The sequence below is a fragment of the Pinus tabuliformis genome, chromosome 6 (genome assembly GCF_031772625.1).
Source record: "Pinus tabuliformis cultivar Carrire ecotype Pingquan chromosome 6, CPIR1, whole genome shotgun sequence".
NCBI classification, from domain to species: Eukaryota; Viridiplantae; Streptophyta; class Pinopsida; order Pinales; family Pinaceae; genus Pinus; species Pinus tabuliformis.
In genome coordinates this window covers 5,525,156-5,538,391 of record NC_142292.1, presented here as the reverse complement: position 1 = coordinate 5,538,391, position 13,236 = coordinate 5,525,156, and positions in this window count along the sequence as shown.

Sequence of the window (13,236 nt, the reverse complement as noted above, 5' to 3'; positions counted from 1 at the left end):
GTGAATGTTTAATGTTCAATAATGTGCATGTTTAAATATTTAAAGTTTAAATCATAAATATTTTAGTTTTCTTGTTTAAAGTTGAAAATATGCAAATTCATATATATTATAATGTATATAATATTTATATATTATATATATAAATTATAATATACCCCCGACGAACCCACGCACCCTGTTTCAAAAAATGATGTACCCGTTCCCATCCCCGCACCCATACCCATCCCCGAACCCATGTTTCCTGGAAACATAGATTATTATTGTAATTGAAATTTTTTATTCACATGGATAATGATCATCTAGTTTCGAAAAAAGAATCTTATTAAATGGTTACTGAATATATTTGTTTAGGTGGGATCTAGTCAAGCTCTATAGTGCTCATGATCTCATAATTTGCAACAGTCTAAAGAAGTGGCCCAATTCTAGCTAGATGACATGCATCCATGGGCTTGGTAGAAGCGTGGTAGACTATGTTATCTCCAATCTCCCTCTATACAATGAAATAACAAATTTTGACATCTTAAACGACCACGAGCCCGACTTTGATCATAGGCCTTTACTTATAACTCTCAATTTTGGCATGCATAGAGATCCCATAGAAGATAATCCTTATAGCCAAAAGAAGTTAATTTTGATAGAAATAAAAAATATCTCTATCTAAATGAATTAAAAACTAATTTTCTTCCTTTATCTAGTATAGAAAACATAGAAGATCTCTATCATAATTTCACTACAACCCTCTCATAATCTATTAACAAGTTCTCAATTTAAGTTTCAAGTAATAAAAGAAATAGCAATACCAACCTATGGTATGACAAAGATTATAAAAGTTCAAGGAGAGAAATTAAGGAAGTTGTTGGTGAATCTCTTAAAATTGGCAAGATAAAAATATACAAAGCCCTAACTAAAAGTAAAAAAAAAAGTAGTATATTTGTAAAAGACAAGAGAATATCTTACACCTTTATAAGGTAACTCCTAAGAAATTCTAGAGGCAGATTCTAACTAGGAAAACTAAAGATAATAATAAAATTTCTTTACACGACTCGAATTCTTGTCTTAAAAAGCTTTATGAATCTTCGAATGTCATGCATAACTTTGAAAACCTGCTCACAACGAAAGAAGTTTTCTCATTAGAAGACATTGATTTTTGGGTTAATCGCTTGGCTAATGGGAAAGCTAAGGACGTTAAAGGTTACCAGGTGGAAATCTTAAAAATTGGAGGTCTTGTCCTCATCCCCCACATTCACAAGCTTTTCAATCAAGCAGTCAAGCAAGGGTTCCCTAAACCATGGACTCAAAGCCTCATTATCCCCGTTTTTAAAAGTGGGGATACAAATAACCCCTCTAATATCGGACAATTATGATGAGCCCTCTCCTAGCCAAGTTATATGGTATTATTTTAGAAAGGAAGTTGAGCATATGGCTTGAAAGTGAAGGTAAGCAGGCTAAAGGCCAAGCAGGTTTTAGAAAGCAACACTCAACAACAGACCACCTCGTTACGCTTAGGATCATTGTGGAGGAATGCTGCAATGATAAATCTAATCTCTTTTGTTGCTTTGTGGACTTTAGAAAGGCTTTTGATATGGTTCCTAGAAACAACATTTGGAACATATTAGAAGAGCTAAAGGTTCCTTTTGAGTTGAGAGCTGCTGCTATAAGGTTATACGAAAATTTAATTGCCAAGTTAAAGAGCAATGAGGGGTGGTCGAAAGATATTAAGTGTCATATTAGAGTTAAACAAGGTTACCCCCTCTCCCCTACCCTATTTGTAATTTACATCGACAAGCTAGAAGGTTGTTTAGATGAGGATGTATTGGCATGATCTTAGCTAGGATAGTAATCATCCTTCTTCTCTACGCTGACGATATTGTTATTCTCGCAAGGTGCCCATCTGATCTTGATAAGAAACTTATACTTCTTAAGGATTTATGCTCTACCATGGGTATGATTGTTAACACTCACAAAACAAAAGTTATGATTGTCAAATCCAAGAAGGACACTTACGCTAATTTTATGTGTGACAATAGTAACTTGGAGGAAGTGTCTTCCTATAAGTACCTAGGAATTGATATTCATCACAAGCTCAACTGGAACTATAGCATTGAGAAAATGATTAATGGGGGATGGAAAGCTTATTTTGTTCTTGAAAATAACTGTAAAACAAAAAAACCTCGTAATGTGGGATAGAAAGAAGTTCCTCTTTGAAACTTTAGTCACTCTGGTTATCTTATATGGATGTGAGGTTTGGGGTTGTAGCATCTCTAGAGAATCCTGGAGAAAGATTGAGCATATCTAGAAGCATTGTATAACGTATAACCTCAAAATTAAATGCAACACACCCTATCCTATTCTCCTTATAGAAGTGGGTCTTTCCCCTATAGAGAGCCTAGCTATGACTAGGCTTCTGTTGTACAAGCACAAACTCAAAAACATAGGAGACCATAGACTTCCTAAGCTAGCTTTAAATTCTAGCCAAAACCACCTAAGGCTCAAACGAGGTTGGTATAAAGACACCAGGGCCTGGTTAAACCATTGGGAGATCGACGAGAATGTTGCATTGCAAAACATTAATAACATTAAAAATATTGTTACTTCTAAATTCAAAGAAAAAATGTGGTGTGAGAAAGATTTAGCAGCTAAAAGGAAATTAAGGTATTATAAGGAGGTCATCAATCCCACCCTAGAAGATCAAAAGTATCTCTCTGTTTTAACTAGCTCAAAGAAGAAAATTAATATAGCGAAGATTAGAACGAACTCTCATGAGCTCCATGGTGAAACGGGTCATTGGGCAGTTCCTAAAACACCATGGATGGAAAGGTTCTGCCATCTCTATGAGAATACGAACATCGAGGATGAAAATCAATTCCTCTTAGTGTGCCCCGCATACAACCACATTAGATCTCAGTTTCAAAATCTTTGTTGCTATTGATCTTCCTAGCCTTTTACGTTGTCAAAATTACAGTGAGCTCGGGAGGCTTCTCTCCAAGATTTTTGAGCATAGGAATAAAATCTTAAATCAAACTAAATAATTCGTTTCTTTAGGTCCGATAGAACAAAGTTTGGTCTCAGTTGTTGTTAACCATCATCACCATCATCATCATCATAATATTTTATTACACTTTTAATTTTTTTGGATCCATTTGTTTCAAGTATTTGTTTTTGTAAATATTGTTAATAGTTTGGTTAATTATTATTATTATTATTATTTAAATTTTTTATTTACCATGGATAACGATCATCTAGTTTTTAAAAAATATTTAGCTAATAAGATTTTTTAATTGATGGTTGTATTACAATTTTATTTTTATTGTACATATATATATAGATATATAAAAGAATATAGTATAAATAGATGGTGTTAATATTTTTGGTTAAGCAATATTGTTATTTCCTTCTTCTTTTTTTAATTTAGTTGTATAAATATTTATCTACATCAATTTTGAAAAAATATTAATCTGATAGGCTTTCTTAAATTATTACTGAATTAAAATTCTATTTTTATTTTTTTATATATGTGTGTGGGAGTATGATTAAAATTATTTTTGTTTGGTTAAAAAGTTATTTGGAGGCAAGTGAAAGGCCAACTTTCACAAATTATCAATGTGCTATTTCATGAGATCTGGTTTTCATCCTCGGTGACCACTCACCTATTCCATTGGAAATATTTTAATAATTTTTTAGGTCTTGAACTTTTGGGTTGTGTTGAGGCCCTAAACAATGTTCTATTGATATGGCAGAGCCCAGGCGATCTTTGCATGTTCTTGTCTGGATCTAGTCAAAATGTGTACTTCTCTACTAGACCTTTCTTATAGGCTATTGAGTGTGCTAAATAGATATCATATACAAAAGTATGACCTACGGAAATTGACGTACCAACTAACCCCATCGCAACCCACAAACCTTCTGGAGTTTCATCTCCTAGGATTGAGTTTTTTTATGTTTAGGGTTTCCTCATTGTTGATTTATGTTTAAAAGGGTCTTTCAACCTCATTGTAATGCACTCTAGCAAATGTGCTTAACCGTTACATCTCTTCTACCACCATTCAAGCAAGTTTGTTTCATTTCACATTTTTACAATTTCAAACCATTCCATTTATGAATAGAAGATAAGTTTTATCATATATCTATGTTTTTCTTATAAATCTATATTTCATTTCATTCCCTTCATAAATACAGATCAAGTTTTCTTTCAGTGATAGAAATGAGTTTGTTTGTATTGGCGGATAGGAGTTAATGATAATTGTCTCCATTACTAATTTAACTAATAAAAAAATATAATATATTTTCTCACTATTTAGAATAAGGTTTATAATAAATAAATTTTATTGTTATGATAGACATCCTTTTAATTAATTTAATTCATTTTATGTGCCATTAGTTTCCATGTGACTTAAATTGCGCTCACCTAGCTACCAACCATTATGAGAAGATTGTACTTCACTTGTGCAAAGACATAGATTATTTATTAAATAGAAACTTGGATTTCCTATAATTCTATGGAAGTGCTTGGAGATGTTGTCACACAAACCATCTATCATCTTGGAATTCTTTTTGAAATTTGGTCAGGTAATACATTTTTAAATATAGCACGTCCTTTAACGATGAGAGCATCATATTGAAGTTTCTATTTCACAAATTGAGAGTATGAAATATGTATTAACACCATGGATAAAATATGTAAAAAAAATTATTTAGATCTCTAAGACTATGGAGAATATAGGAAAATTTCACTTTCTGTGTATTTATTTAAGTGAAATTATAAGACGATATTATTTCCCACCTTTACTAAGTGGTCACTAGAAGCCTCGAACTACTTCTTTCATTTTCACACGTAACATGTGCAAGAAGCTCCTACTCAAGCTATATTTCTCAACACTCCCTCTTACCAAGGAAGGAATTCTACAACAATCCAAGTGTGTTTTTTAATGCTTCAAACTTCTCTTTTTCTATGTGATTGGTCAAAATATTAGCTACTTGTTGATAAGTGGGAATATACTATATCATTTTGCTCCTTTCTACTTGGGATTGAGGGAACTTGATAACAGATCAAGAAATAACAGAGGAGTAATTATCCTCTAATATGACGCTTGGTGTCTAAAGACGATGTTATAACACTTAAGCATAATGTGTTATAATAAGAACATCACAATGCATTATAATAAATTCAATATACTTTATCCATCCAATTTTATTTGATACAATATTTGGTCCATAGGGTCCTCTATTTATAGTTTTCAAATTTAGTCAACTTTTTGAGTTGTGGAATATTTGGTCCACAAACTAGTGTCAATTGTTGAACCCATTTACAGAAATTGCATTGTTCTGTTGGTCAGTGAATTGTTAGATAGTTGATCCAATTCTCATTGGCTAATATACTACCATAGTCAATTTGATCGTCCAATTAATTCCCTTAACTCAATGGACTCCTTCAACCACTCATTTGACTCCTTCACTAGTCAACCATTCCATTGACACAACAATTGTGCCATCAATTGCACATTGCATTGGTCCAGTAGTCAACTACTTGACTGATTATCTCCTACTAGTCAAAATTTCAATTAATTGTCCCCAAAAGCTCTAGGGGTGTGATGAATCAACATGACATTAGGTTCCAACAAGGTTACAAAGATATACAATCACAACATACATTACGACAATATCACTTCACAAGGAGAACACAATGCCACATCTCAGGTGGACATCATGAGAGTGCTCTCAAAATTCTTGATTTCGATTCCATACCCTCACAGTCAAGGAATCAAATAATCTAAACATATAATAAAAGGAAGTAGTGCTTGGTGCTGAAAAATGCAAGGAAGTCTTAAGAAAGGTTCTGGAACTCTAGTGTACCAGGCAAATGAAGCAAGAATCTCATTGAAGGAGATCATCAAGGTAAAGATTTCATATTCACATGACAAGTAAGTATCTTTTCATTCTATATTCAAGTTTGGTTAAATGACTTCATGATTTCAAAGACATCTATGCGTTGGATGGGTTATCAAGATTCCTTGCATGAAGAAGAAGAATAGACATAGTCCTCTAAGTAGCTGAAGTCGTCAAAAGATGAAGATGATCCTGCCCACAATTAATAGTTAAAGAGTTAATGCGCGTGCTTGTCCTCGCTAACCTTATGTTTTGATAAAAATCGAATAATGTATTAATTAATTGGCTCTCCAGGTGAGATACCTAGAGAGTGCCCACGAACTACACACAATACACAATATCTCAATGAGGAGAACAACCTAGTACATATAGGCTTTCACACAATCAGGGTGGTTTCAACCACTCCTTAGATAGTAGTATCCGAGATCTAAGATTAGAGTCTCAATCCTCTCATCACCATAACAATAATCTAAGTTTAGCTTTCTCCATTAATTCCAACACTCCCACTTAATGGAGAAAGGGTACTGAATAATAACATATGCCTGTTGGCTCACAATTAAAAAATGAAACAACTTGGTAACAGAGGTTTTCATTTTTATCTTCTTGTAGCAGAGCCCATGAGTCTCAATCCTCTCATCACCATAACAATAATCTAAGTTTAGCTTTCTCCATTAATTCCAACAGTCCTGCTTAATGGAGAAAGGGTACTGAATAATAACATATGCCTGTTGGTCTAGTTTCAGCTAGGCTCACAATTAAAAAATGAAACAACTTGGTAACAGAGGTTTTCATTTTTGTCTTCTTGTAGCAGAGCCCATACTTGTTCATATTGAGTCGAGGCTTCATCTTTTCTTTCCTCGCCATGAGGTAGTGATATCTCTTCACCTCATTTCTTCCCTAGTGATGGAAAGCTTGAATTCTTATTCTCGCCCTTCTCAAGATTATGACATGATGGATAGGAGAATTTTCCCTTTCACTACTTCTGGTGTCAACCATCTGAAAGTCAGCTATGATTTCTTCATCATTCATTGATGTAATGACTACACACACAGAAATATTAATGAGATCATCACAATTTAAATTTAAATATTCTCCAGCTTTGTCTTATTTTTCCATGTCTTTGCAATTAGCTTCATGTGGCTCGTCCAATTGATCTTCAACACTTTGTTCCTCTTCACACCCTTCCTGAAGATCAACTCGTGTGTCTTCAATCTCAGGATTTTGCACAACAGATTGTGCCTCTTGATTTTGGTGGTCATCAATAGAACCACATTTTTCTGAAATTTCTTCTGACTTGAACATACTACCCATGCTAATTCCAAATGCCAACATGAGAAAATCATCATCATCAGAATCAAAAATATCTAAAAATATAGACATGTTTTTAAAGTCCAGCTTATCTCGCTTCGAGATTTCTTTTCGACTCCACATGGTCCTCGAGCTCTAACAACCCCATTACCACACAGGTGGGAAACTTCTCCCTTTGGCAGCTCTTCAACCGTAGAACCTTGTAGACTGTGGCTTCTGTGCCACGCAGTTCTTAGTGCCCTTGGCTCTGGCGATGAGAAACTAATGACCTCTCACAAGCTGGAAACACTATAAGTATCTAATTCTGATGCACATATTTCATGTTTCCCCACATTGCCTCAACATGCGTTGATTTCCTCACACTGCCTTCTATGCAACATGTCAAGTGGATCTCTGATTTGTTCTCCTTTAGCTCTAAGTTTACAAACGTTCCAGATTTACAAGTGTTCGACACCTCCGACCAATACGATGACCTTGCTAGCCCACACACAACTCTTGACATGTAGCTGATTCAGATTCGGGCACAACATTCTAGGCATCCAAGCTTTACAAGCATTCCAACGTCTAGAGGGGGAGCGAACAAGCTTTAAAAAATCTTCCAGGCATACAACAATTATTTCTAGTGATAAGCTCCACTGTTGAGCTGGAACTCCAGCTATTTCTAAGGCCTCTACATAGACTCTTTCGAACTCGTGAAACCTGAGTCTCCAGTGGATCTAGAATTTAGTCTACCGTGCACGATTTATTTGTCTCACCTTCCTCTAAGATCCTTCCTCAATGCATCGAGTCTCCTACAGATCCTATGTAGAGAGCTAAGTGTTAAGAAATAGAAAGATAAGCACTTTTCAACAGCTTCCAAATCGATGGGATGTGTCGCTTAGTTATAGGCTACTTGTAGTGAGTCTGAACCTCAATCCATTCCCATCTGATGAATGTTGCCACAGTTCTGATGTTGATCACAGAGGTAGATTGGGCTGCTAAAAAGAAAATAGAACATGTTCTGCTCCTTCCATGTAGAGTTAGGTAAAGAATTCACGCAGCTGTAGGTTTTAACCCCATACAGAAATTACCTACATACGAATTCTAAAACACAGAAAATAAACAATGCGAGAGCGTAACACATAAAACACATTTACACAGAGATTTTCCCCTAGATCACAAAACCGGGACTACCAGCTTGATTTTTCATTATGTTCCTTTCAATTTTATAATACATATTTATACATGTCGAAGCATCCAATACCATGGACCGAAAACCATCGCGTCCATTACCATGGACCAACAACCATCGCGTCAAAAAAACATGTGTGAAAATCATGTACAAAACCATAGGTGGGTCTTCCCAACCTAACATAGGGTCCAAAAAGTGGGGTTACGGGTACACCTCAAACCCCCTGTGACCCCCCCACCTCCCCGCTACACAATTGAGGCAATGAAGGGGGTGCTCTGCCCCCCCTCTAACCCCTCGGTTAACTATGTGGGCTAGTCATGGAAAGAATATAACACAACCCAACATTCTCACACTTGTTGTATTCTTTCCATAGGGGGCCACAAGAGAGCTTAGTCATTTTTCTAGCCCTGAAATGCCCATTGTTTCTCTACACCAAGAGAACTTCTCAGAGCTCACAGATTTTGTCAATGCATCTACAGTATTCTTCAAAGTGTCCACCTTTACCAGCAACATTGTTTTGTCTTCTACCATATCCCTCACAAAGTGATACTGAACATCAATGTGCTTTGTCTTTGAATGATATGCAGGGTTATTTGCCAAGAAAATTGCACTTTAGCTGTCACAGTCTATCCTTATAGCTTCCTGTACTAACCCCATACTTGAACATAATCTCTGCAACCAAACTGCTTCCTTGCTTGCATGAGTAGCTGCCATGTATTTTTCCTCTGTAGTTGATAGTGCCACTATAGATTGTTTCTTACTCATCCAACTGACTGCACCTCAAAATAGGTTAAACACATACCCACTTGTAGATCTTCTCTGATCCAGATCTTCAGCCCTGTCTGTATCAACAAAGCCATGAATATGCAACACTCTGTCCAATCCTAGTCTTCCTTGGTAACACAAACCATAATCACTAATGCCACGCAAATACCTGAAAACCCACTTCACTGCTGTCCAGTGCTCCTTCCCTAGTTTTGACATAAACCTGCTCAATACTCCCACTGCATGTGCAATGTCTGATCTAGTACAGACCATTGCATACATCAGGCTACCGACTGCACTTGCATATGGAACATAGGACATGTCCTCTTCCTCTTCTTGTGTCTTGGGACACTGTTCAACGGATAACCTCACACCTACAGGAATAGGAACCTTCACCAGTTTACTATCTTGCATATTAAACCTCTGTAGTATTGTCTCGACATACTTCCTTTGTTTTAACCAGAGCTTCTTCTTTGTACAATCTCTTTTAATTTCCATGCCCAAAATATAGTTTGTAGCACCAAGATCTTTCATGTCAAATTTGGAGGAAAATTGGGTCTTCAAATCCTGGATCATTTCTTTGTCATTTCCAACTAACAACATATCATCCACATACAAGACAAAATAAATAACACGGTCACCAATTAATTTAAAATACACACAGTGATCTACTTTGCTTCAGGTGAAGCCAAGTCCCTGTATAAATTTATCAAATTTTTGATACCACATCCTTGGTGACTGTTTTAACCCATACAGGGACTTCTTTAACTTACATACCAGTTCTTTCTTACCCTTCACCACAAAGCCATCTGGTTGCTTCATGTAGATCTCCTCTTCCAGATCCCCGTGAAGAAATGTTGTCTTCACATCCATATGTTCTACCTCAAAATCAAAAGCAGCAGCAAAAGATAAAAGTAATCTAATAGAAGTTACCTTGGCAACAGGAGAAAAAATGTCACCAAAATCAATTCCCGGCACCTGGAAATAACCTTTTGCTACCAACCGAGCTTTGTATTTCTCCGATTTTCCTTCTGCATTTGTCTTCTTTTTGAACACCCATTTGTTGCCAATGGGTTTCCTTCCAGCCGGCAACTCCACCAGATCCCAAGCCTCATTTTTGTGCAAAGATGCCATTTCATCAACCATGGCCCTTTTCCAGAGTTTTCTGTCCTCTGAATCCACTGCTTCCTTCATAGTTCTAGGATCATCATCAGTAATAAACAAAGAAAAATTTGAACATAAAGCAGATGGACTATACCTTTCTGGCTGCCTTCTTTCTCAAACTAATCTTCTCACAACCAGAGTTTGTGGCTCTTCATCTTCTAATTCCTCCTCTGCTGTAGAGTCTGATTCTTCCTCCTTAAGCTCAAACTCTATCTTCTCAAGTTCCTTTGGTTGGACTTCATGTTTAATAACATCTTTTACCTCTCTGAACACCATATCTTGGTTGTACACAAACTTTTGTGTGACTGGTTTCCAAAGATTATAACCCTTTAAACCATCCTTATACCTAATAAATATGCACTTTTCAGATTTACTATCCAACTTGGTTTGTTTCTCCTTTGGAACATGTACATATGCATCACATCCAAATACTCTTAGATGTGAAAGAGAGGGTTTCTTACCAGTCCATACCTCTTGTGGAGTCTTATCCTCCAATGCTGATGAAGGTGACATGTTGACTAGGTAACATGCAGTATCCACCGCCTCTGCCCAGAATTCCTGTCCTAACCTAGCACCACTGAGCATGCTTCTTGCCCTTTCCATCAATGTCTTGTTCATTCTTTCTGCAACTCCATTTTGCTGAGGTGTATATGGAGTAGTCTTCTACTATGATACACCACAATCTTACAAAAATCTGCAAATTCCTTGCTGCGAAACTCTCCACCATTATCTGTCCTCAGCAGCTTTATCTTCTTCTCTGTTTGATTTTCCACGAGAGCCTTAAATTCTTTAAACCTATCAAAGACTTCATATTTCTTCTTAAGGAAATATATCCATGTATTCCTTGAGAAGTCATCTATAAATGATACATAGTACATAGACTTACCAAGTGATGGAACCTTCACAGGTCCAAACACATCAATGTGCACAAGTTCTAATATCTGTTTCGCCTTCTTATCACCAGAGGGGAAACTCACCTGATTCTGCTTCCCATATACACAATTTTCACAGAAATCAAAATCCAGAGAGCTATTACCCATACCTTCTACCATACCTTTACCATGAAGTATTCGAAGGCCCTTCTCTCCAATATGTCAAAGCCTTTAATGCCACAGCATGGTCTTTTCTCTAGAGACCACTAGATTTTCTGCTCTTCTTTCAGGAACCACGGAACTGCTGCACCCATCAACTACAGTGCTACCTTGCAGCTTGTACAAAGTTCCAATCCAAACTCCCTACATCAATACCAATGCTCCCCGAACCATCTTGTAGGTATCCCTCTCGAACACTATTTTTACACCTACATCATCCATATTGCTAACAGAAATCATATTTCTGGCTAATGCAGGAATATGCAGAACCCCCGGAAGTGTTCTAACCCTTCCACCTTGTAGCTTCAACTTTACTTTTCCACGACCAATGATTCTAGACTTCCTGTAATCCCCCAAGAAGACATCACCACCATCATATTTCTCATACTCACAGAACCATTCTCTATGGGGAGTGAAGTGAAAGGATGCACTTGAGTCAATCAACCATGCCTCATGATCTACATGTGTACTTGAAGAAGCCAAGTACACATCCCCACCTTCATCTGAGGTGGTTTTCACCTTTGTAGAAGGAGCCTCATCAGATCCCTTTCCTTTGTCAAGAGCTTTAGATTTACAATCCCTTTTGAAGTGGCCTTCCTTTCCGTATTTCCCGCACACCACCTTTATAGGTTTTCCTGGAGATTTAGATCTCCATCTAGATTTAGATCTCCCACTCGATGACTTATTTTTGTTTCTATTCTGGGACCGTCCTCATATAGAAAAGGCATCACCATTTTGGCTCTCCATATTTTTCCGTCTCATCTCCTCTGTCATCAAGGCTGAGACTATTTCATGAAACTGCAAGGTAGTTGCATTGCTACCTATTGCAATAACCAGACTATCCCACGAATCTGGTAGAGAACACAACAAACTGATGCTCTTATCTTCATCTGAAATTTTAATATCAACAGATGCTAACTGACTTACCACAATATTAAATGCGTTCAGATGCTCTGTCACCGAGTCTCCATCTTTCATCCTCAGGTTACACAACTTTTTCCGCAGGAATAGTTTATTCACCAGAGACTTAGATTGGTACAAAGTCCCTAACTTGTCCCACAAAGCCTTTGTTGTAGCTTCCCCTGATACATTCATCAATACTGAATCTGAGACACACAATCGTATTGTGCTTTTTGCCTTCTAATCCAACTTATTCCATTCTTCATCATACACTCCCGTTGGTTTAGTACCCAGATCTACCGCGATCCATTGATCTTTATCCACCAACAGATCCTCCATCTTGAGTTTCCACAACTCAAAATTTTGACCATTAAATTTCTCAATCTCTATCTTTCCACTGCTCGCCATCTTCTTTCACCACTAGAATCGATCTCACAGATCTCCCACTGAACAGGGTCTACCACAGGCCTAAACAAAACCCCTCAGCAACAAAGGCGTCCCCTTGAAGCCAAATCTGCTTTGATACCAAATGTATGTTTTGACCCCATACATAAATTACCTGCATACGAATTCTAAAACACAGAAAATAAACAATGCGAGAGCATAACACATAAAACACATATACACAGAGATTTTCCCCTAGATCCCAAAACCGGGACTACCAGCTTGATTTTTCATTATGTTCCTTTCAATGTTATAATACATATTTATACATGCCGAAGCATCCAATACCATGGACCGAAAACCATCGCGTCCAAAAAACATGTGCGAAAATCATGCACAAAACCATAGGTGGGTTCGCCTAACCTAACATAGGGTCCAAAACCAAAATTTCCCGAGGTGCTGCCCAAGACCCCATAAAGTGGGGTTATGGGTACACCTCAAACCCCCTGTGACCCCCCCTCCCCCACCCCGCGTGGCTACACAATCAACGCAACGAAGGGGGTGCTCCTC